Genomic DNA, 23,484 nt, shown 5'->3' with positions numbered 1-23,484 from the left:
ACCTTCTACCTCCACTCTCAGCATGGCATTTGCCACACTCCTCCTATGCCTACTAACTAACTTTCTTCCTATGATATTCCTTACACCTCTCCATCTTTTACCTTCCATTATCCTAATCCATGCATAGAAAACTTAACCTGAGACCAAGCCCTTCCTTAAAGTCAACCTTATCTACCACCCACTTTTCCCTAATCCAGGACCAATATTTGTTGTACTGATAATGAATTAAGGAAGGGTGTGGTATGGGTTGGAAGTCTCGTGGGGGAAATAGCTAGGCCCTTCGAATTAATATTACCCCGCACTTCTTGTGAAAATATCATACTGCCGTTATATGTAAAACAACAATGGTCCCTCCCAGAAACAACTTTAAAAGTATGGCCGCACACCATATTATGGGAGTATGCTACCGCACATGGTGCTTTCGCATACTCCCATTTCTCAATGGGTGCTTGTGCTGCAGCTGTAAACTTGCCGTAGCACAAGCTCCCTTTGAGAAATAGGAGAGTCTGTTAATCCCTGCACCGCATGGCATGCACCTTAAGTTGCCTGCCACACGTGCAGGAATTAACAGGGGAGCACTAAAGGTGACCCTTCGCCCCCCAACCGGAAGCCGCAAGGGGAAGGTGGCCCTGCTAAGAGGCCCCCAAACACACTTTCGTCTGAAAACCCGGCATGATAATCCCAATGGTGGAAACGCTGTCCATTGGGATTATGTGCCGGTCTCCAACTGGCCAACGGGCTCCTTGAGCCTGTCGGAACTCTGCCAGAATGACTGTCCGGTTTCAGTTTCGACTGCATGCATAGTAATGCGGCAGTCAGAACTGAAACTGCGATGAGGCCCTATATATTTCAAAGACTCCTAAACACACAAACTGGAAAAATTAATGTTCATGTTTAAGATGAAAAGGTAACGCAGTGATCAATGTAGTGGAAAAGTGCTATGCAAAATAATGTTATATATACCAACATAGATCGGTTACCTTAGTGACCAACAGACAATGCAATGTCAATGGGGTGCCAAAATATACAGTATCACCTTTAGTAGTTATAACACCGGCTTAAAAATTCTCATCAGGCCACCCTTAATGGTGGAGTGTCGTCACATGAGATTAGTAGGAGGATCCAACCATCGCCCTGACCATCTGTCGATGGTATGGAGGTGGATGCCAATGGTGTACTCAAGCCTAAAGTTATTCAAAGGTGATTCTGATGAAGTGCAGTGCAAAAAAGAAGTGATACTAAAAATTGAGCAATGGAACAAAAATATGTTTAATGAGGATGTTCCAGTGTCAATAATAAAAACAAGCACACGGGATAGTTGTTGATATATAGCTATCCCGTTGCATGGTGCAGATAGGTCAACATGTTTCTGCCAAGAGGAATTACTATCCGGCATTCGTCAGGACCTAGTAGGATTAAGTGCTACTGCAAAGAATCATGAATGAAGCGTGAAAAATAAAAGTGTAACAATGTGATCATAGGTTCATAAAGTCTTACTACCAGGACCTTGGAGCCCCAATGTATCCATATGGAGTAGACCACGAGTTCTCACCTAGAAAAAAAGAGGGAGACAATTACTAAATTCCTCTTATATAGACCATAGACCTATCCCAGTCCAACAGGACACTCACTAGACACACCAGGAGTCTAATACTATAGCTCCTGTTCAAAGCACAAAGCTTGTATGTATTCACAATGATATACCTCTCTTAGCACTCCTTCTATAGCATAGGGGCATGAGAGTCAAACAGATATGTGTTATCTCAAAACATATACTCACCCAGCTTTCTGTGGGTGAAGACCTCACCTCTACCAGCGACCGCTCGGGTATGTGAGGCCCCGCTCTATATATGCATAAACAGAAAAGGAACAAATGCAGCTAGCCTATATCAAGATTACATAGTGCTACTGCCTAATCTGTTAAAACATGTGCACAAATATAAAATTTGGTTTTCTCTATAGTTAGTGACTCCTCAATTTGACTCAAAACCAATGGTGGAAACCCTCAGGCTAAGGAGAGTATCTCTCCTAGAACAAATGCTCTCTTAAATGTTAAAATGGTAAACTGCATCAAATAATCTATGTCTCAACTTCCACTCAGAAGTGACTGCCAGTAGGTAGATTTGATAGCAAAAAGGGGAGAGTCTAAATAAATTACATAAGGGCAGAAGCAGGGACTCACCTATCCGTCGGTACCTCTCTCCGGCATCCGAGAGGAAGTGGAGGTGACGGTGGGTGGGCCCTGCGTCTGTTATATAGTGGCCCGATTGGTTAATTGAATATTGTTAAGAGAATCACGTGGGACGTATATCCGCCTCACCTGTGTAAAGCGGAAGACGCTACCAAGCCTTCTGAAATGCTTATCGGTATTTTCCTTCAATGCGCATGCTCCAGGCACAGCCGGTGCCAGGCACGGACTGCGCATGCGCCGCCTGAGGGCACTGTAGGGAAGCAGTGTCTCGTGCGGCGAGCAGGCGTATTCGAAACGTAATTGCGTGTATTGAAAAGACTCTTTAAATATTGAAAAAGATGTCAACGGAGCAAGTGCAAAAGCATTTTAAATATGCGGGATTATTAGAAAAGCACCGAGGGGTAGGTGGTTAAGATTTATGCTCGCATGGAATAAATTAAAAGGGCATAGGCTGAAAAATGCACTAGTTTGCACACGTCTATATGGGTGTCAAACCGTGTGTCAAAACAGCATAGTGGTGACAAAAGGCCACAGCGTTGGCAAGCAACCCCAGCTAACCGAGTTATCTAAAAAAACTAGAGCATAAGATGTATGCTCCTGTATTCCACTCTGTATCTGCAACACTAGCAGACACAGAGACAAGGGTAATAATCTCACATAGTGATAGATCTTAACTACACGAGTGACAATAAAACAGTATATCATATATATCGATGGTCATGCTCGCAGTGATGACAGATCGCCCAATTTATACTGATGTATATGCCTACACCCCATCGTATATGTTAGTGTACCCCACTGGTAGAAATTCAGTAAGTGAAGCAGCATGGGTGGTGTAATACATGGTTTCCTTATTTAGATCATAGTCCAGGGGATGTCATCATTCAACCCACTGCTGTCACTCCTCAATCTGTAAATCCATTTTTGTTCTTTAACAAACAAGAACTTCGATATATCGCTGATGTGAGGTGGAATGAAAGGTTGTTCGATTACCACCCATCTCAAATCATCAGCCTTGTGGTTTTTAGTGATGAAGTGAGTGGTCATTTTCGTTGATTGTTTTCGGCACCGAATGGTACTCTTGTGTTCACTGATCCTTAATTTTATTTTTCTTGTGGTATGGCCTACATACTGTAGTGCGCAGGGACATGTGATCAAATAGATTAATCGCTCAGAATTACAATTCGTATGAGTTCGGAGCAACCATGGTTTGCCAGTGCCAATGTCAATTTTATTTGTTTTGTATGTCTGTGGGCAGACACTGCAGGACCCGCAAGGAAAATGTCCCTGAACTGGAGGCAGATCCCACAGTCTGCTGGTGTCAGAGGATGTTGTAAGCCTGGGGCGAGTGTGCACCAGACTGTCCCGAATGTTCGGTGCTCTTTTGAACGAAAAGAGTGGTAAAGGAATCCTGGTTTGGGCGATATTCAGTATCCCCCAATGATGTCTGATGGTTTTTTGAATTCGATTTGAGAGGGTACTGAATGTGCTCACAAAGGTGAGCCTATCCAAAGGAGGTTTAGTCCCGCAATGCTCGAGGACAATCTCCCAGTGGGACAATTCCAACGTCTTAGGAGGAACTGTTCCACCATTGAACTTTTCAATCGTCATGCAGAGGTTCTCTCAAAACAGTTGCAGGCACGACATTATCCAAAACATCTAGTGAGGCAAGCTCGGAAACGGGCCTCTAACATCCACAGAGATTCCCTCCTAGAGAAACGCCCTACTAAACCTCCTTTGGATAGGCTCACCACCTGTGTACTAATAAAGGGTTCATCCTCAAGACAAAATATTATGCTCATATAAGTCTACTAAAATGTTAAAAATGATAAAACATTAGTTCTGGGTGCACAGGTGATTGATAGTGTATCATAAAAATTGAAAAGACTCAGTAATTGTATGTACGGTGAATAGGGTCTAAGAAAACCCATTTGCTGCATGTGGGAAAAGGGCAGAAAGAACCAGAAAACTGGGCTAGAAAACTCACTTTTGACACCTACAGCATGTGATGAAACCAAACACTAGAGGATATGGTTACAGCATTATTTTACTTTGAGACTGCAGAGTTGTATTTATTTACAAACTTTATTGACATTTTTCTTGCCCACAATATGACCATAAGCAATGAAGTATGTGTACAAAGCGAAATATAGTTTCGGCATACATGAGCAAAATTATGCATTTTATGTGACAAAGGAGAACAAAGAGAAGGAGAAAGAAACAATACAAGATATAACAAAAAAACGGCTGCGTTACAGGTGGTAGGAATAGTGTCCTTATGAAATTTCTAGGTCACCATCTGCTATTTGGATGATACAAACACCTCATCAATTCGGTATTAGTGTGTATAAGCCTGTTTTAATTGTGGGGCAGAACCTGTAAGTCTAATAGTGTGGGCTGTGGTTGCGATGCCAGAATAATTCCTCTGAAATCTGCCCAGCACTGCCATATGTGTGTGTGTTTCTAGGGGCAGCCACGAGCTTTGAAGACAGGCTCCTGCAGAAGTCTAATCCATACCTCTAGTAGGGGTGAGGATCGTGCCTTCCATAAGAGGGCTTTGTCTTGTTTGGCTACCGTCAAACTTAGGAACAATAAATGGCATTTATATCTATTGCCCCCAATGTCCTCTGCAATGTGTGGTAGAGCTTGCCGTGGTGTACTTGGTATAACCCAATGCAGCACTTCAGCCAGACATCTGATCACACCCCTGAAACATGTCCTGGACTGGGCATGTCCACACTGTATGAATTAAGGTAGCCTCCTCCACTCCGCAATGGAGACACTCTTGGCAGGCAATAAGACCTGCCTTGTGAAGCCACGATTGAGTAAAATATATTCTATGTAGGTATTTCAACTGTATTAGTCACTATCACAAGGAGACAGCAGGCCCTCGGGGGGACTTCAGTGCCTCCCTCCAATTGTCATTGTCATTAGGACCGAAATCCATTTGCCAGGCTTCGCTGAGGGATTCCAGTGTTGTTGCACTATGGGTGACTAGTGTTTGATAAATGTTAAATATTTTATGATCAACCAGGTCACCCATGAGGAGCTTCCCTTCCAGTGGAATACATTTGGGGAGGGCGGGAAGATCCCTGAGATATGGAGTAAATGCATGACGGAATAATAGATAGTTGTAGAACTGGGTATGTGGAATGGAATATTCTTTTTGAAGGTCCGAGAGGGATTTGAGAGAGACCCTGGAGAACATCTGCCAGTTTTGAGATACCAATTTGGTCCCAACCCTGGAACCCTTGTAGCTGTTGCAGTTGCGGAAGAAGACGATTGCACCATAGCGGGCCGTGCCCGTCAGACGGGTCCGTGAAAGTATACTGCAAAGCGATTGTCGCCACAGTACCAGTACCACTTTGGTAGCCGGGGGCAGAGCTTAGGGGTTAGCATGGCCATACAAGTATTTATAGAGTGACGGATCATCTAGTAGCCATTGCTCCAGCGTGTAGGCCGGTTCGTCTCTGGGGCAATACTACCAATCATTAAGCACCTGTAAGTGAGAAGCAGCGTAGTAAGACTGAATGTCGGCGGTTGCAATGCCCCCACAGTAGGTAGAGAGGAAACATGTACGGAGCGCTATTCTGATTGCTCCTCCACCCCAAAGAAACTCATTCAGCTTAGTGTTCAGTTGCCTGAACCATGTCTGTGGAATAGGCTAGGGGTGGTTGTGTTGTTGATATAAAAGCCTAGGAAGGGATATCATTTTAAAAATTGCTGAGCGGCCGTACAAGGATAGGGTCAAATCCGCCCACGACTTTAACTCCACTTTGACCGTAGCGAGGACTGTATCAACTTTGCACGCTCTAGATATCTCCTGCCGGTCGGTTATAAAGACCCACAGATATTTCATGCCCTCCTGGGTCTTAGAGAGGTCCGAGGCCCATGTGTAATCAGACGTGGACCCGCGCAGAGGCCAAAGTGTAGATTTATTTCATAAAAAGCCCTGATGTCTCACCAAAAATGTGCATAATCTGTAGAATGTGAGGGCCCGATCTCCAAGGTTCAGATAGGAGGAAGAGGACATCATGCGCATACAGTACGCTTCTGTCGGAGACCCCAGCTGACCATTCGAAGCCCCTAATCAGGGCATCCATGCGAACCCATGCAGCCATCGGCTCGATGGCCAAAGCAAACAATGATGGAGTTAGTGGGCATCCTTGTCTGGTCCCTCAAATAATTGGGAATGAGGAGTACACCCTGCCGGATATTCATATGGAGGCGGTTAGCCTATGGTATAACATGCGAATATATGACAAGAATTTGGGGCCAGAGTCGAGATGCTTCACAAGGATAAACAAATATGTCCAACTGACCAAATCAAAGGCGCGGTCGATGTCGGCCAGAAGAAGAGCTGCAGGGTGACAAAGACGGTCCATAGTAGCAATCGCATTATGAACCCGACAGTGTTGTGAAATGTGGCACGTGGAGGCATGAATCCAGCCTGATCTGTGTGGACCAGGTTTGTGAGGTGCCGTAGTAGTCTGCTGGTAAGCACTTTGGCTATAAGCTTTGCTTATATTCAATAAAGAGATTGGTCGATAGAAAGTATTGAGTTCCAGCGGGCACCCTGGTTTATGGAACACCACAATTTCTGCATGACTCCAGTCTGGGGACATGCATGCGGTCTAGTATAGCCACAAGGCAATGTGGGCCCAATAGGGCCATGTAACCTCTATAGAATTTGCAGGGGAAGCCTTTGGGGCCTGGCGTTTTTCCCAAGTGTAAGTCGGCCATCACAGTGGTTAATTCCACCAGAGTTAGCGGAGTCTCACATGAGTTCTGAGCCTTCTCACAAAGGGCATGTGGAGGGAGATCCGCAAAGAGCTGCTCGATCTCAGAAGCATCGAGGAACTCAGGGGCCATATATAGAGACCGATAGTAGCTTGCGAAGCTCTCTGCAAGCACCACTGGTTCAGTCACCAGGGTGCCTACGGAATCTCTGAGTCCCGGAAGTGGAGTATGCACCTGTGCTTGTTGACATAATCTACACAGGAGTTTCCCGGACTTATCACCCCACTGATATATTCTGCTGTGCATTGATTTACCAAATTCACCGACCTTTCATTATGGGAGAAGTATTCTGAGAGTGCGCAATGGATTTGAGCTGGGTTCTATAAATTGCAGGTTGACAGCCACCACCTGAAAGGGGGCCAGCAAGTACCTATCAGAAGGTGAATGGCTACAGGCAAATGAATTGACAAGCCCCTAGGTAGAAATGCAGCCGCCAGCAACCTATGAACGAATGTGCCTGGAACAAGTATATAGTCTGGCCTAGAGTGTGAAGTGTGGGTGTGGGAGAAGTAGGTGTAGCTAGCCTTCGTGGGGTTATGTACCCGCCATGTATCAGCCCATCCCATCATTGTCACTAGGGTCTGTAGTATAGGATCAGGGGTCCTGGCGATCGCCCTTGCTGGGCACCATCTATTAATGACTGGGGACATGACATCATTCTAATCACCACCTATCACTGAAAACCCCTCCGGACGAGCACCCAACACCCCCATCAGGTGGTCTAGAAAGCTCTAACCAAGGGGCGGGGGTGGAAACACTGGCAAGGACAATGTTCTCCCCAGCCACCATCCCATGCACAAAAATTTAGCGACCATGTATATCAGCCCACTTCTATATCAGTGTAAACGCAACTACGCGATGAATCAGAATGGCGACACCTGTAGAACCCCTAGAAAATCCTGCATGAAAAGCATGTATGAATCCATATCGGGTTAGACAGGGGGCCTTCATTTCATGCATATGTGTCTCCTGCAACAAGAGAACATCAACCCCACTATGCTTGGCCTATTGAAGGACCACAACCCGCTTAATATTATCCAGCTTGTCTCTAGTATTCCAGCTCAGTATGTAAAGCTGCCCTGAGGAGTGTACTATAGGTTCTACCACGATTGTGTCATGATGAGGTGAATCACTGTATAAAACAAACCTGGACTAGATAATTCTAAGGGTTTTTTAACCACGCAGCGCTTAACTGAGAGAATGGGGCAAACCAGAACATTGACAACATCCCCCCCTCCCATCCCACCCCAATACCTCAAAACAGCAGAAGTACCTGTTGCAGGAAGTATTGCATCCAACTCCCAAAAGGGGAATGGGGTACAGCCTTCCTAATGGATCCCCATAGTCTCTAAAGTATCCCAAGTCTTACTGGGGGAATTGGAGCAAACCCTTGCAGTCGGCCCATACTAAACCTGAACACCAGTGTAGAGCTAAGAGGAGCACCCCGGCTAACCTCTTTGTAGGTCCAAACCATAAAGATAACAACATTATTTCTTGGAGGCCGGCATGGTCTTTGGATCTTGTTCATTGTTTTTGGATCGCCATGTATGTCTGGATCTGTGGCGTCTTTTGTTTTTGGGTTTCTTCTGCATGCGGCCTGGATCTCCTGTCAAGGAGTCAGAGTCTCTGTGTGGTGGAGTGTGAGGTTTAACGGGTCGTCGTTCGTCCGCCCATGCAAAAGCCATCTTGGAGTGTCAAAAAAGATGGTGCATTTAGGGGATTTTGAGGTCTCACAGACGTGCCTTGGCAGCGGTGAAAGACTGACGTTGTTGTTGGACCATTTTAGTATAGTCTGGAAAGATCTTTATTCGGTGGGAGTCATATGTAAGGTCTGCTTTAAGCTGTGCCTGCTGTGGAATCACATCACAATCATGGAAATCAGGATTCGTGCGATCATGGACTAGGTCTGGCTCCAAGTGGGGGCTTTGGCTGTAGGGCCCTATAAACACATTCAACCTCGAAGCACGAGGAAAGGAGGTTATTCGAAATCCATAAGGTGACCCAGTTAGTGAGGAACTTCACTGCATCGTTCCCTTTTCAGTCTTCAGGGAAGCCCACGAAGCAGAAATTGATTCTTCTTGCACGTTCCTCTGTGTCTTCCACCCGAAAGGCCAGGCCCTTGGTCAGCAGTTCTAGTGAATTAACTTTACGTTGTAATGTTGACACTGCATCTTCAACCCCGAAGACCCTAGTCTCTGTTTCGATTATGCAGACAACTGCGTTGGTGAGGTCCTGGCGCAGGAGGGTGACTTCAGTGCCCACGGTTCCAATCTGCATCTCTAGGATGTGCCTAGACTGAGCGATAGCCCCAGCAGGGCAGCAATATCTGGTAAACTAGGTGCGGCAACGGGATTATCTGCATGTTGTGCTGCCGGTGCTGTAAAGCGGTCCAAGGTGCTCTGCCTCGGTCGGATCCTGATGCTTTATCTTTAGACATGGTGGGCTCTCAGTGTTATGAAGATCTGTCTAGCAAGCTCCTACTGTACATTTGATACCCCAGCTCTTCTGGTTGGCCGCTCCAGCAGGACCCGCTGTTCTCGTACTGCAGATCAGGACGGCTTGGGGCCATGTAGTTTATCACAGTGCCGCAGCTGCTGAAAGGTTGCTGATGTCCCATCCCAAGGGCCCGAGCGCCCCCTGGTAGCCCTTGTTTTAGAGTTCAGTGCCCACGTCGCAATGGGGGGGGGGTAATACGGGCCTGAGCCACTCCGACTTTTCTGTGCACCTTACCCGCAGAGTCCTTGACCTACCAACACCAACTGAGTCCATAAGAGGGGCAAGTATCCTCCCAGGCCAGAGCCCCAAGTGATGAGTAGATGCCGAGGGAGGGCCCCTGCCCTGACACAAGCTGCACCGGAACCTACTCTGGCCGTCTCTGCAACCAGAAGTCTACCCCCCTCCCTAAAATGCACCTCACCTTGATTGATTGGAGACCTCCCGGGACGGCCTTCCTTAATGTCACTGGTAGGGGCCGCTGCAGTGTCTCACTGCTCCAAACAGGTCAAACTGTAGGCCCCATGCTGCTCCAGACATAGGCTCCCAACTCTGTTTGAGCCCAATGGCATTGCAGGCCCCGATGTCGTCACGGGTAAGCCATTGCCACCGATTCCCGGATGAGCAGTTATAGAAGCTCAGGCAATAATAGGTCTCACTCTGTGACCTAGCGCTCCCCGCCCAGGTCTCACTTCTGGCTGGTGAAGCCGGCACGGGCCGCAGCGACATCTTCCAGAATGCGCCGCTCCAGTAGCCCAGGCCTCGGCTCTGCACTGTACTCCAGCCCGCAGCCGGCCGCAGTCTCGGCCCCCGCAGCAGGCCCAACCCTGCTGCAATGTCAACACCGGCCTCATCTCAACCATACAGGGCATCTGGAGTCTTCAGGGGCGGCCACGCACCCTATCGATTCATGGTGCACCCTAGGTCCGCTGGTCTACAGCCAATCACACATGTCCAGCCACATCAGTCCAGACAGCAGCTGGCCCAGGCAACACCACGGGGCCCGGGAACTGGACCGCTCATCTTCCCTGGAGTTCACCGAGTCGGGGCTATCACCACAGTGACGATTCCAGGGTGATTTCAGGTAGGATTATGAAGGATTATTGAAGGGCCATTGGAGCTCTCTCAGAGCACGTCCGCCGTGATGGGCTACTTGGCTCTGCCCCCTGAGACTGGAGAGTTTTTCACATAGAATACTTTTGAAAACACAAACATATATAATCCAAATTATGCCATATATAAATCATGGGAACATTAATTCCAAAAATTGAACCTGGGTGAAGTAGAATAACTTACTCTTGGGGCTGAATTAAAATGTACAACTAACTATTATAATAACTGTTAGAATTGGGGGTCTCTAGTTGGCAGAGGTGGGTACCTTTGACCAAATAGGGACCCTTACTTCTAGTTGGGGTAAAGGGATACACACTGTCAATAACCCCTGCTCACCCCCTTGGTAGCTTGGCACGAGCAGACAGGCTTATCCCCAAGGCAATGCGTAAAGTATTTTGCACCAACACCCACAATAACACTGTGAAACACCACAAAGGGACACCACACAGGTAGTTATCACAAATAGATTCTTTATCTAGCAATTAGGCAAGACCACATATCGACAGCAAGACCAACATACACAGTAAACTTCTGTTGCAAATAAAAAGAAAAGGGTTCTTTCAGCCCTTTCACGTCTAATCCTGGTTTCTGCTTAGTAGCAGCTATGGGGCCAAACAGTTCTGTCCTTGTGTGCGACTATCAGGGATTTTACTTGCACACGTGTCTACCAACAATGTCCCTCAGTCCTTTTGATACCCTCTCCGGTATCTTCCGCTGACCCCGCGGTAAGCGATGGTGCCGACTTGCCCCCAAAGTTACAGGCGTTTCTTTAACTTGCAATTTCAGCAGACTATGGCGACGAGGCAGCCCTCCGCAACCAACCCCCAAGCAAGGACACACATCACGACTCAGGACTATGCTCCGAGCGTTATCTGGGGGATTGCGGCTTCACTGCAGGCAATCCTGGGTTCTCTATGCGCCCTCCGGCGAGGTAGCTTTCTTTCTGTGAGGCTCCCTGGCCTCCGGTGCAGTTCTCTGATCTCTGGGGAAGCCCTCGCGGCCGGACCAAGGGCAGCGAGGCCTCGCGATGACGCTGCGGGGCACTGTGGCGGCGGAACCAATGGCAGTGAAGCACTACGATGACGCAGAGGGACTCCCGGGCAGCTGGAACCAATTCCAGCACGGCCCTGTGATGACGAGGAGGGAGTCCTTGACAGCAGGGGCCAATCACAGCCCGGTACAGCGCTGCAGCTTCACGGCGGCTCTTCTCTCCACGCCGAACCTGGCCTTGGGCTGTTTAGCTCGAGATGCGGCGGTGATGAAAGGAAAAGGGGGGTTTGTACAGCATGTTTGGCAAACGGGGGCCGGTGGTGAAAAGATACCGGCCCTCAGTGGTACTTCTCCTCACGGGGGCTTCCCTTGTGTGTCGACTGCACACCGAAGGACAGACCACCCACGGGCACCGACTGTGCACCCTAACACGCAATCAGCTCGCCAATAAAAGTTGTTTTCTGGGAATCTTGGTATCCCTGTGTTCCCAACAAGAGGTCAGCTCTTCTCAGGCCCTTGGAGACTCTAGCTTAGACACAGCACACAGTAATGTTTTGATTTCAAGCAGGTAGGGTGGAATCACAGCACACAGCAAAGTCCCCTTCTTCTCTCCTTTAGTTGAATCAGCAAAACAGCAGGTCAGCCCCAGAGCACACAGCAAAGGCAATCTTCCTTAGTTTCTCCAGCTGTTCTTCTTCTGGCAGAGGTTCTTCTTGATTCTAGAAGTCTAATTTTCAAGGGGTCTCTCTCCTACTTTTATACCCCTAAAGTCTTTGTTCTTCATGTGTTGGGGGTTCTGGACCCAGTTCAAAGCAATCCTGGGGGCACTCTGCCAGTGCACAACTTCTTCCTTTGAGAAAGGGGGCCAGGGTCCTCAGACGCCCAGCAGGAGGTGGAGCCAGTCCTTTGTGGAGGCAGGCCCAGCCCTACTCAGCTACAGGGATCTCCCCACCCACCGTTCTAAATGCAGATGGGCCTATTCAGCCTAGAGCTACACACCCAGACTCCTGGAGCCGAGACACTTCACCAGCCCCTGTCACTCCCCAAAGCCAGACAGTCAATCCACAACCAGGCAGAGGCAAACATGAAGGTTTGAACAGAAAAATAGCAGCTTTCTAAAAGTGCCATTTCTAAACGCAGGATTTAAAAAACATCTTCACTAAAAGATGTGTTATTAAATTCTGAATTCGAGGGTGCCAGACTCCATGTCTCCATCTTGTTCCTATGGGAAGATAGGCTGGTATAATGGTACACAGCCTTCCCCATTCTGTCCTATGGGCAAGATGGCCTTTCAATAATGAAAAACGAAATTGGCTGTATTTCACTATTAGGACATGTTACACACATCAGTACATGTCCTACCTTTCACCTGCACTGCACCCTGCCCAGGTGGTACCTTGGGCCTACTATAGGGGTGTCCTATGTGCACAGAAAGGGAAGGGTAGAGTCTGGCAAGTGTGGGCACTTGCCCGGACAACATGGTCTTTCACAGACTGTGCACAGGCACTGCAGTGGCAGGCATGAGATACCATTTTAGGGCTACTCATGTGGGTGGCATAATCAGTGCTGCAGGCCCACTAGTAGCATTTGAAGTACCAGCCCTGGCACACTCAGTGCACTCTACTAGGGACCTTACAGGTAAAGAAAATGTGCCAATCATGGAGGACCAATCATGTTTAATAAGTTATACAGGGAGCACTTTCCCCTGGGCACCGATTGGTAGTGACCAAAAGGGCCCAAAGCATCTAAACCAGCAAAAGTGAAATCCAGCATAGCATCAAAAACACAGGAGGCAGAGGCAAAAATTCAGGGGTAACCACGCCAAGGATGTCAGGTCTAACAATAACACAGGTAGGAGACCTGAAGGAAGCTCTGGAGAGAGCTTTTGCTGAAGTCAAATCAATTTTAAGGCCATGGAGCACAGATCTGTTATGAGGCTGGACATAGGATGCCACAAAAGGTTTCAACAGCAAGCAGGCCCTGTGTGCCAGAAATGGCATGATCCACCAGAGAGGTCAAAATTAAAGAGGCAGCAAGAAATTACCATCTTCAGGAAGCCAATGCACTGGTGGAATGGCTCGCTGAAGACAAAAATGGAGAGAGCTAGGAGAAACTAAAAGTTAATGAATCAATTAAAAGAATATTTCAAATAAAGGGCAATTGAAAGGTGCCTAATAAATTATGCCACCAAGGACTAATAGAATGTGATGAAGGCAAAGCACACAGTACAACACCTAATGAAGGCTGTTACGTTGTGTCAAGCAGCATCGAAAAATGGGAATTAAATTGATCTGAGGTTGGAAAACCCCACATTAGAAAACATAGTTGCCAAAAATCATGGAGGAATTAAAAATTGAATAATAATTAAAGAATTGAATAAATATCTGGCCTAACATGGAAAACCATTATAACAGCATCATAAAAGTTTGACAGAAGAAAAGAGAAGTTTCACATGGAGCATGACAAAAACAATCATACTGATTAGGCACTCAGGAAGAAATGTAAACACAAGGTAAGAGATATTTAGCAATAACATTTAGATGCTACTAAACATACCTGCACATTTTACATTGTGCAATTTTAATGTGGTAGAACAATAACTGAAAAGAGGTCGTTCTGGAAAAACTGCATAGTATTCATTGAATTCAATTGCTCCAAATTGTTCATGCCATTGCTGATAGAGTCCGATTTGGGTGGGGATAACTCAAAATATTCTGTGTAGCCTAATCACGCAGAATTGTCTAAAAAATCCGTGAGATTATAGGGAATTGTGCAAGAGGAGTTATTTTGCATTTAGCGCTATTTTCCTGCTACAAAACTGACCCTTCCTTTCCAAAATGGATGCAAGGATGCTTTTTGCCCGAAGAAATAGTGCTAAATGCAACAGAACATGCATAGCAGGGCTAATAGCCTGCTGATGCTCAGTAAATGGACATTTGGGGTAGGATTTCCCTCAACTTACTCCCGACATTTAGCACTACATTCTTAGTGCAAAATGCACCTTCAGAAATTGGCGCTAAATGCAACATGTTACACTGGACAGCCCTAAACATGGTCCTCCCCCAAACCTTTTGCTTTCTCCCCTCCTGTTTGTTGAAATTCGTCTTTGCTGACCTTAGGACTGCTAACCATTGCTATAGTGCTTGTGCTCACTTTGCTAAAAAATAAAAATTGGCACATTTCATTTACTTATAAGTTGCTATTAAAGTAGTGCACTATGTAACGAGGTCTGGTAAATTTGATGCTACTAGTGGGCGGGCAGCCTGTGTGAAGTTTTACACTGCCAATTCAATCTGGTAAAATAAACCTTTTTACAGGCCTAAACCTCTCTTGTTAATATATTAGTCACCCCTAGTGTAGACCCAAATTAGGGCAGGTTTCATTGTATTTAAAACATTGGACGTGTACTTTTAAGTTTTACATGTCCTGTTAGGGGAAAAACTACTAAATTGGGTTCTCACTAAAATTGGCACATTTCATTCACTTATAAGTAGCTATTAAAGTAGTGCACTATGTAACGAAGTCTGGTAAATGTAATGCTACTAGTGGACTGGCTGCCTGTGTGAAGATTTAAACTGCCAATTCGATCTGGTCAAATAAATCTTTTTACAGGCCTAAACCTCTCTTGTTAATATATCAGTCACCCCTTGTGTAGGCCCTAATTAGGGCAGGTTTCATTGCATTTAAAACATTGGATGTGTACTTTGAAGTTTTACATGTCCCGTTAGTGGAAAAACTACCAAATTGGGTTCTCACTATTGTGAAGCCTACCTCTCCCTTTGGATATCATTGGGTTACCTTGGAACATTTAATGAGTGATAACTTTTGTTTGGGACCGGGTAGAAATATAATGTTTTGTGTTTAAGGAATAGTAATTTAAAATCCTTTATAATGATAAATTCAGATTTTAAGTCACAGTTCTGAAAATACCACTATTAGAAAGTTGGCATTTCTTGCCCTAACCACTTGTACCTACAGTCTGTTTCCTGGGTCACGTGACTGTGATTAGCATGGCAAATGGCCTTTGGGTATTCCTCCCGGACAGTAAAACAAAGGGTGACTAAGTGCTGCTAGGATGTGTGGAGCTGAGCTGTTTCCTCCCCACTTATATTCAAAGGGGCTGCCTCTGCACACTCATAAAGAACTTCACACTAGCCTTTTTTCACCGCACACCCGTTGGAGTCTGGGCAAGGTTGAAGGAAATCCCACAACCATCTTTGGGAGGAACATTCTAGACCTTTCTTCCACTTAAAATTGGAACCAGGTATTAAAAAAGAGCCCTCAAAACCAATCTTCAGTTCACTCTTAGACCTATGAAGGAGCACCAGAAGGACGGCCTTCTACTTGAGAGGGCTGCCCTGCTGCTTGAGGCCTGCTCTGTACTTCAGTGGACTGCTTTGCTGCTACTAATGGACTGTCCTGCTGCTTGATGTCTGCCTTATACCCTCAGAGATTTGCTCTGCTGCTTGAGGCCAGCCTTGTTGCTTGATCCCAGGACTACTGGTGTGACTCCAAGGAGAATTCTTTCTGAGCTACAGGGGCATAACAAGCTCCAAACACCTGAACGCTGAACTTGGGCGCTGCCTTTAGTGTGTTGTGGTATGTTGCACACAGTGCTTTGATGGGCTCTTTAAGGTTCTAGAAGGACTAGGCATGGAAAACTCTATGGTCAATGATGTGGTTCAAACCAGGCAGTGATTGAGCTGAGACACTCGTGATTGATTGGGTTGCTTATGTCCAGCTTAATAAAGAGGAATATTAAACTACATTTGTGGCCCATTGTGCCTCTTCACGTTGGCAACATTCCTCAAAAAGCTGTTTTTTAGTCAACTTTATTTTTTCCCCAGAATCAAAAAGCATTTTTACTGAGAAACACTTTCTCCTTCAGTCCATCAAATTATCCACTTCCAATTTGAAAAATTATTTCCTCACACTCAGAATCTGAGTCATAGAATATCTCGCTCACTTTCTTCAGGTTCTTGCCCAATCTGCAACAGGAGGTGAAGTGGCCCTTTTTCCCACAGGATTTACATAAAGCTTTCCATCCTGGACACTCCTTGAAGTTTGCAACATGGCCCCTGTTCCCACATCTAAAACAGTCAATGCCTGGTGTCTTTGCCACCCATCCTTCATGCTTCCGCGATACAGAAGGAAAGCTCTTGGCAGGAGAATTTTTTAGATTCTTTGCTTTGACCTATGGCACCACGTCTTTCCTTTCATCCTCAGAATTAAGTTGAAGTGATGTTGAAAATGTTAATATATAAAACATTTAAAAAAATGTTAAGCAGACAAAGTGGAAAATGCACAGCATACAATACTATTTAAATATGAGTTCTATTTTTATGTGATCAACAATGCAATAAAACTTTTTATTTTTTTATCTATATGTAAATGTTTATTTTTAAGTTGAAATAAATGGGCCCGATTCAAAAAGGTAAACTTAAACGTTTGGTCTAATCTTAGACCAAATAGCTAAGTTTACGACTTTGGGAATTCACAAAGGGTATTTACAAGTACTATCTTTCTGTCCTCACAGGGAATCTGCCACGAGTGAGGGCATAAAGATAGTACTAGTAAATACCCTTTTTCAATTCCCAAAGTCATAAACTTAGACATCTGGTCTAAGTTTAGACCAAGTGTCCAAGTTTACCATTGTGAATTGGACCTATATATGTTTCAAAATGTAAAAATATACATTAAATAAACTATGAATACATAAACAAAATTAGAAAATGTGTTACATATCTTTATTCTTTAAACATATGCAATTAATAATAATATCTATTGGCCTGGGTGGAACTCACTGAGTTTTACTCCTTGGAATCCTACAGAGCTACAAAAATTATTATTATTATTATTATTTGGAGTTTTATATAGCGCGCGGTTACTCTCGGGCATTCCAGCGCTTGTCCAAGGCTCCGGAGGCTAATAATAGAAAGAAAAACATTAAGCGGGGAACAGGTGGGTCTTGAGTAGTTTCCGGAACCGCATAGTACAGGTCTCAGAACGTAGATTCAAAGGAAGCGCATTCCACAAATTGGCCGCGTTCACTGAGAATCTTCTGCCACCCGTCCGGGCTCTTTTCACTCTGACAGTTTGCAACAGATATTTATGATCCGAGCGCAAGGCTCTGGTAGCCTTATAGGGGAGCACCATACTCCCCAAAATGGGATGTCCCTTCCCCTGAAGGATTTTGTGAGCCGTACAGAGGGATTTCAATTTTACCCTCTCCCGCACCGGAAGCCAGTGCAGTGCTCTTAATGCTGGTTTAGCTGACTGCCTCCTAGGGATGTTCATCAGCAGCCTTGCTGCTGCATTTTGCACCTGCTGGAGTTTATTGAGTGTTGCTTCCGGAGCGCCCAAAAAAATCGCATTACTATAATCCAGCCTCGATACAATTAGTCCCTGGATGAGTAATTTCCTGGAAACCGGTGGAAGAAGAGGCAGGACCTTACGGGCTGACCGGAGAAGGCCGAAACAGACTCCTGCGTTTTTTTTGGCATGGGTCTTAAAATATAAGTCCTGTTCCAGCCACAAGCTCTTGATCTCCTTTTTGGGGCTTGGGGGATCGCCAAGACAACTAGGCCAGCTGCTTGGCGGCAAGGAGAGCACCGAATGGCCCAACAGCATCATCTCTGTTTTGGAGCCATTCAGTTTTAATGCTGAGTTGCACATCCATGTATGCACCTTGGACAAGCATGAGTGAAGTAGGTCAGGTTGATTCACCAGCTGGGAAAGAGCCACCACCAGCTGGGTGTCGTCAGCATAACTGATAGTTTTAATACCAAATGGTGCCACCACACCCTCCGGCAGGGCCAGATAGACATTAAACAATGTAGGGATCAAGGAGGAGCCCTGAGGCACACCACACTGGAGGGGGATCGATGCTGACTGTTCACTACCTTCCCAGACTTGATAAGTCGGGTCGCTCAGGAAAGAAGCGAGCCACTTTAGGGCCATCCCTGTAATGCCTACATCTGACAGCCGCTGGAGCAGCGCCTGATGGTTCACGGTGTCAAAAGCCACGCTGAGGTCCATGAGGATCACTGCTACCGATCCTCCTGAATCCAAAATGCTCCTGGCTTCTTCCACGACTGCCAGAAGGGCGGTGTCAGTGCCCTGGCCTGGCCTGAATCCCGTTTGGGAGTCCCGCAACAAGCCATTAGACTCCAGGAAATATGACAGTCGACGGTTCACCAGTCTCTCCGCGATCTTACCGAGCCCGGGGAGCAAGGAAATCGGACTGAAATTTGCTAGGTCAGATGGATCCAGACCAGGCTTTTTCAGGAGGGCCTTTACTACTGCTTTTTTCCAACTGGGTGGCACCACCCCCTGCATAAAAGATGAATTGTTGAGATCGGTTACTGGGGCGACGATGGTAGTTGCTACCTGTTTCAAAAATCTCATCGGAACAGGATCCCTAGGCGAGCCACTCTTCATGACCCCTAGCACCTTAAGAACTTCGTCGGTGGTCACTGGCCCAAAGGCTTCAAGCTCAATTTCCACAGCACCCAGCTGGTTAACTATATCTAATTCCTGGGCCTGTCGAGGTAGGGAGCTTAAGATATTTTCTACTTTCATGTGGAAATAGTTGGCCAGTTCCTTACATTTCTCTCGGGGACTATCGTGGTTAACTGGAGGTTCGGGGATTTTGAGGAGATCGCTGAAAACTTTAAAGGACTCTCTAGAGGAGTTAGCAGAATTGCCAATTCTCTCCTCAAAGAACTTCGCTTTGGCGTCCCGAAGAGCGGCTTTATATCCTCTAATCGCCGCACGATACTCTTTCCGGCTGACCTCCCCCCAATCCTTTCTCCAAATCCGCTCCAACCTCTTGCAGCCTTTCCTAAGAGTTCTCAGTTCCTGCCATAGCCAATAGCCATAAGATTCCACAGAATTCCACAAACTGGTGGAAAAAGGCATGTAGTACTGCGCGCTCTGTGATTTAACGCAGGGAGCATATTTCGCGATGACAAATCAGCACAAAATGCACCACGGGTGCACAAGAGTTTCCATCTGCTCAAGTTTATTTTGCTGCCGCTTGAGTAGATTTTCTAGCTGTGCGGCAGCTTTATGACTGAAAACGATCACGACTGCCAGTGTTGGAGAAATATCACTGGGTGTCCTTCTACAGACCGAAAATCAAGCAAGGGGATGCCTAATGTCACTTGCCAACCTGCTGTTTTTGACCCACATGTGTGAAAGAAAGAACTCCGCTAAATAGCGGAATTTGGCTGGAACTCCATGTTACAAGGGTAACGCGAAGTGGCCAAAAGTACGCCAGTTTCTCACATTTGGGGAAGTTGTTGGACACTAAAAGGGTGACATTTACAATTCCCACTCCAATATAAACCACATTTTAGAAGGCGTTGTATAGTAAAGGGGTGACATTTAAGATTCAAACTCCATTCTGTACCAATTTGGAGATGGTGTTGAACACTAATGGGGTAAACTTTACGATACTCACTTCAATCTAAACCAATTTTGGGAAGCTGTTGAACACTAAAAGGGCAGCATTTACTATCCCCACTCCAATCTAGACCAGTTTACAGAAGGTGATAGACGGGAAAGGGGTGGCATTTACTGTCCTCAACCTAAAGTAAACTAATTTGAAGAAAGTGTAAAACATTAAAGGGGTGACATTTACTATTTCCACTCCAATCTGTACCAATATGGGGAAGGTGTTAGACTTTAAAGAGGTGACATTTACTGTTGCCACTCCAATCTAACTCAATTGGAGAAGGCGTTGGACGGAAAAAGGGTGACATGTACTATCTCCACTGCAATCTAAAACATGTTATGCAAGTTGCTGCAGACTAAAACTTTTATATACACAATTAATTCTTCGTACTCACAAAACCTTTTGATCCAAAACATAAAGTAAAATTGAATTACAAAGCACACTAACCAAATCTACAAACTCATATATTCATATATAAACCTTAACATATAAAATAATATTGTTATCACTATTAACTAATTAATATCATTTTTAAATATCTACTGTCATTCCTAAACTTTGAACGAAAAATTAAATAATAAAATAATAATACAAAATTAACAATCATTAAATAAAAAATGTATACAAAACTAAGTTTTGAAATACCTTTTTTTAATATATTTTTACTATGACATCTTTTTCAACATACAAATATTTAAGATATTTTAATTATGATAATTTGTTTCACAAACATTTAAAATGTGTATGTACAATTTTTTTAATTATTTTACTTACATTAAATTTGTATATATTTCTAATTTTAAACATGTAATTGAGATATTCATTATAATATTAAACATACAATAATTATGGTTTGAATGTGATTTAATTAAAAAATATGTTGATTATTTATAAATCCTAATTTTAAAAATATATTAATATAACAAAATAGGTTATAACATTTTATAAAATTAATTTGCATATCATTAAAATAATTAGCAATATATTTACTTTAAAATTTCCATTTTTAAAAAGCTACACACCCCTAACCCCTAAAAAACAATATTCAGCTGGTAAAAAAATTATAAACCAAATTTTTTAGACATTAATACAACTAAAAAGACAAATTTCAACAATTTCATTATTAAAAAATACAATAAAAACATCTATATACTTAGAGGGGCTAAGTACAATGTTGGACGGACTTGGGTCAACCCGACACCATCACAGATACAAGTCCCACCAACCTCTGTTCTGCGGTCCCGACCACCTAATTACGATGCGAACGGACATGGTGCGATCGCATACTCACAGTTCCCTACAGGAGCATGTGCTATGGTCATAAACCGGCCGTAGGGAATGGGAGATTGTGTTCATCCCTGCAACGTGTGGAAGGCACCTCACGGTGCAGGGATCAGCAAGGGTGCATCGTAGGTGCCCACTCGTCCACCAACAGACCCAATAGATAAAATACAATACGCGCAATCCCTGGCCGACTATAAGAAATTGATTATGGAAGAGAAAAGCAAATACTTTACAACCAAAATTTTGCAGGCAAGGAACTTGAGTAAGGAACTGTTTTCAACAGTTAAAAGCCTAGCCAAACTACCAGAGCCCCCAAGGATGGAAAGTAGTGCTGAGTTGTGTAACATATTGGCACAGTTTTTTAGGAACAAAGTGGAGGCAGTGTACAAATCGTTCAGAGATTATGGCAATACCATAATTGGGAGGCCTCCAATAGGCACAGCACCCTCACCACCAAATCTGCGTACTTAATTTCTCCCGCCCTGTTGAGCAGATCATCCAGGTTGTTAAGACCTCCAAATCTGGGGCGCCACTTGATCCATGCCCTCTGAAAATACTGCACCTTGTTCCTCAAATTGTCAGTGAACAACTGGGGGTCGTTCTTAATGAGATAATTTGCTTAGGTATCTTCCCTGATGCCTAGAAAATAGCCTCAATTCTTCCGCTTCTGAAGAAACCCGATCTCGATCCAGCCGACCCCAGGAGCTATAGATCCATCTCGAGAATAACCTTCCCTGCAAAGGTGCTGGAGAAAATACTTAACATGCAACTTACAACATTTATCTCCTCCACGGAAAGTCCATCAGAATATGACTTCCAGGAGCTTTCAGGAGGGACATAGCACGGAGAAATCGCTGGTCATGGCTGCCGAAGAACTGAGATCAATCTTGGATGCTGGGGGAAATGCCCCACTGATTTTACTAGATCTATCGGCGGCCTTCGACACAGTGAGCCATGTAATCCTAATCAACAGGCTCTCAGAATTAGAAATCAGAGGCACTGCCCTTAAGCTACTGACCTCCTTCTCTCTGACTTTTTTTTTGTGCTTAAATCTGTTTTATACATTTTTACATTTTTGTGAAAGGCAACAATTGCATGCAAGACCGTTTACTACAGTAAAAGTCCGGATTGTGATACATGCATAACGATTTGCCATCAGTACATTTAAAAATTTGTTTTATAACAAGTACACAGTCTGTGACGTGCAGTTCGTTTGTATCCAACATTCATTACTTTGAAAAGGCAGTGACAACAACTGTCCTCCAATCACCATCACATATTGTGAAGAGTTACAGCAAATACAATGGAATGCGAATGAGGCAGCTGCAGCGTTTCACAAAATTCCTTCCAGTTCATTCAACTTGGGTTTTGTACAGATGAGATAACAAATAATGAGAACAAAAACAGTGACCTGCCCATATAATCCTATCTCCTTGTCCCCACACATGCCTTCATCACATTTCCTTGTAATTCCAGCACCCACCATCTCCCGTCTTTGGTGTTCACGCCTGCGCAGACACTTAAGTAATCCATATGTGTTCTTGGAGTACCGCAGCGCATCTCTTAAGGGTATGTGCGGTTCACGCTGTCTGCTCGCCCTCCACATGGCCTGTTAGTTCCCCAGATTTTCCCTCCTCGACTCGCTGCAGCGCGTCCAAGAAGGCATCCCAACAAGCTGCTATGGGCTCTTTACGCAGCCCCAATGTTTCTTCGTGCTTGATGGTGATGCTTTCTGCTTTGGCCCATGCTAGTAATGAATGTCACCATGCTCTCACATGGGGCGGATCCTCAGCTTTCCACCATTTAGTTAGAAGCAACTTATCAACTATTATCCCCAAGTCTAGGAACCTGGAGACTACCTTAGTGGCAGGGGTCCTCATAAAGTGATGCGGTAGATATACTGTCCATTCAAAGGGCAGTTTGCGGCCAGTGCAAGTGTGTGACAGCCTACTTACTGTACGACTCTAATCATGTACTCGGGGCAGTTCCATAGCATGTGCACCAGCTCCGCCCCTTGTTCAGCACATCTTGGGCACGTCGCATCTGTGCGATTAAAGTAGTAATTAATCGTGGAGGACGTGAGGTTGGCCCTGTGGACAATGTACAACTATTTGTGCCTAAACCTCATGTTTCTAGGTATGCGCAACGGGCTTTT

The 23,484-nt window shown here is 45.1% G+C and overlaps 1 long non-coding RNA gene across 1 annotated transcript; it reads right to left on the bottom strand.

The window, feature by feature from the left end:
* Positions 1-1,251: 1,251 nt before the first annotated feature.
* LOC144791430 (uncharacterized) lies at positions 1,252-1,846 on the bottom strand. The gene is made up of 2 exons (XR_013602384.1): positions 1,781-1,846; positions 1,252-1,552 (listed from the first exon to the last, which is right to left on the bottom strand). It is a non-coding gene; the product is annotated as an uncharacterized LOC144791430 (long non-coding RNA).
* Between the last annotated feature and the right edge of the window lie 21,638 nt (positions 1,847-23,484).

This window comes from Lissotriton helveticus, chromosome 11 (genome assembly GCF_964261635.1).
Source record: "Lissotriton helveticus chromosome 11, aLisHel1.1, whole genome shotgun sequence".
Classification (NCBI taxonomy): Eukaryota; Metazoa; Chordata; class Amphibia; order Caudata; family Salamandridae; genus Lissotriton; species Lissotriton helveticus.
This window is presented reverse-complemented; position numbering and strand designations above follow the sequence as displayed.